Genomic DNA, 2,422 nt, shown 5'->3' with positions numbered 1-2,422 from the left:
AAAAAAAAAAAAAAAAAAAATTTAAAAAGCCAGAACTAAAACTCAGGGTTAGTAACCATAAGCCCAGGGGCTTCTCTACAGCCAAGTGACCTTGCTAGACAGCACAGTAATACCAAAGGTAAGGGTTTAAGACAACACTTAATCAAATTATTTTCTCATATTAATAAGACATATTAATCTTATCTGACCAAATAACAAAAACAAAAAGTGTTTTTCAGGCGGGGCGTGGTGGCTCAAACCTATAATCCTAACACTCTGGGATGCCAAGGTTGGTAGAATTGCTTGAGCTCCGGAGTTCAAGACCAGCCTGAGCAAGAGCAACATCTCCGTCTCTAAAAATTAGCTGGGCATTGTGGCAGGTCCCTGTAGTCCCAGTTACTTAGGAGGCTGAGGTAAGGGAATTACTTGAGCCCAAGAGTTTGAGGTTGCTGTGAGCTGTGATGCCACAGCACTCTACTGAGGGTGACAAAGTAAGACTGTCTCCAAAAAAAAAAGTGTTTTTTCCATAGTATTTTCTTCTCTGTCTGTAATTAAAATACTGAAGATATTTGTGTGCTATACTATAAAAGACACACCACATCCAAGGTACTGAGAGGTAAAAGAAAATACCAGGATGATTAGTCTTCATAAGACCCTATACTTACTTCTCCAGGTAGTGCTGCTCATTCCACCACTAATATTCCAGCTTGAATCACAGTTTTTTAAGATTCTGCTCAGAAGTGAACTCCTCTTTGAAACCTTTCCTAAAGTAACTAAATCACTCATTCTCCAACCTCAGCAATACCCTTCCACAGTAATAGTCTTTAACCCTTTTGCACTTCCTTATCTATTGGTTACCCACCATTAAGATTTTATTCATCAATTCTTCATCTCCTGGGTCCAGCACCGTACATAACATATAGGTATTCAATATGACAACTGGTCCTTATTAAGCACTGAGAATACACCATTTACATTTGCATTCTGCACACATTATTTCAGTTAATCATTATATGCCTATTAACCCACTTTTCAAATGAAGAGACAAGTATGCAACTGAGGTAAAATAACCTGCCTATTAAACGATTAGCAAGTCTCAGGTGAGTGAATTGATGGAGCCTTGTCTTACAGAAACCAATACCATCTATGCAGTTAGAGCCTCACTTTAGCAAGCTCTGTGGAATTCTATTCTGCCTGTGCTCTGTCCATCACAGATAATCAAAGATAATCTAGCTGTAGCTTTATCAGTAGAAATGCTAAAACATAATGTATCAAAATTATGGCTTTTTTTTTTTTTTACTTCCCTAGCCATCAAAAGGAAACAATGTCTCTAGCAACCCATTCATAACAAAGAATATATACAAAAAGATATAAAACCAAAACCCAAGAACCCAGAAAGCAGCTAAAATTCTGTTGGCAAGTGAATTTCTTAGTGTTTTAGATTTTGATGGTGGTGGGGGAGTGGGGGTACAGTACTAGCAGAAGATAGAAGCATGGTAATTAATAGCACAACTTGAATCCCTTGCTAGGTAGGCAACCCAAGGCAAAATAATCTTTCGGAACCTAGTCCCTAATTTATAAACTAGAAATAACATCACTTTTCTTTAGATAGGGTTTCACAAAATTGCTCTGGCTGGCTTTGAATTCCTGGGGTTCAAACAATTCTCCTGCCTCAATCTCCTGAGTAGCTGGGACTAAGGGCAACATGCCACTATGCCCAGCATCAGGATTGCTGTGAACTTCAAATGAAGCATGTAAGTTACACAACACAATACCTGGCACTTGGTGAGCTATCATTACAAAAAAGTCAAGCAAGTACAAAATTCACTTTTTGTTTCAAGATAATACCTAGGGAATGATCTTTCTGACCCAGACATTTTATAGCCATTAGAATTTCCTCTAAATCAGTGGTTCTCAACCTTCCTAATGCTGTGACCCTTTAATACAGTTCCTCATGTTGTGGTGACCCCCAACCATAAAATTATTTTCATTGACACGAACTGTATTAAAGGGTCGTGGCATTAAGAAGGTTGAGAACCACTGCTCTAAACGTTACTTTAGATCAGGGGTCCTCAAACTTTTAAACAGGGGGCCAGTTCACTGTCCCTCAGACCATAGGAGGGCCGGACTGCGGGCCCGGGACGAGTTGACTGCTAAGCAGGACAGTCAGCGGCGGCAAAAACACCTGGTGGGCCAGATAAATGTCCCAGTGGGCTGCATGTGGCCCGCGGGCCATAGTTTGAGGACGCCTGCTTTTGATCATCTTTCTTAGGATTTTCCCTATTATGGCAGCCCACTTTACATTACGCATGTAATCTTCACCTCTGCAAGTACATCACTACTTCTGCTAGCATAAAGGCCTCTACTGTGACCTGCAGAATCCTTACCAGTCTGAAATGAACCAACTGAACAAAGATGATGATACAATCTTTTTTTTTTTTTT

At 39.9% G+C, this 2,422-nt stretch overlaps 1 protein-coding gene across 1 annotated transcript in view; it reads right to left on the bottom strand.

The window, feature by feature from the left end:
* The window catches only part of ZNF131 (zinc finger protein 131), a 42,208-nt gene that overhangs the window by 37,814 nt on the left and 1,972 nt on the right, over positions 1–2,422 (bottom strand). The gene's annotated exons all lie outside the window — the stretch shown is intronic.

Source organism: Otolemur garnettii, unplaced genomic scaffold (genome assembly GCF_000181295.1).
Source record: "Otolemur garnettii isolate 467f Iridium unplaced genomic scaffold, OtoGar3 scaffold00063, whole genome shotgun sequence".
Taxonomy (NCBI): domain Eukaryota; kingdom Metazoa; phylum Chordata; class Mammalia; order Primates; family Galagidae; genus Otolemur; species Otolemur garnettii.
The sequence above is the reverse complement of the archived record's forward strand: the minus strand, read 5'-3'. Positions and strand labels throughout refer to the sequence as shown.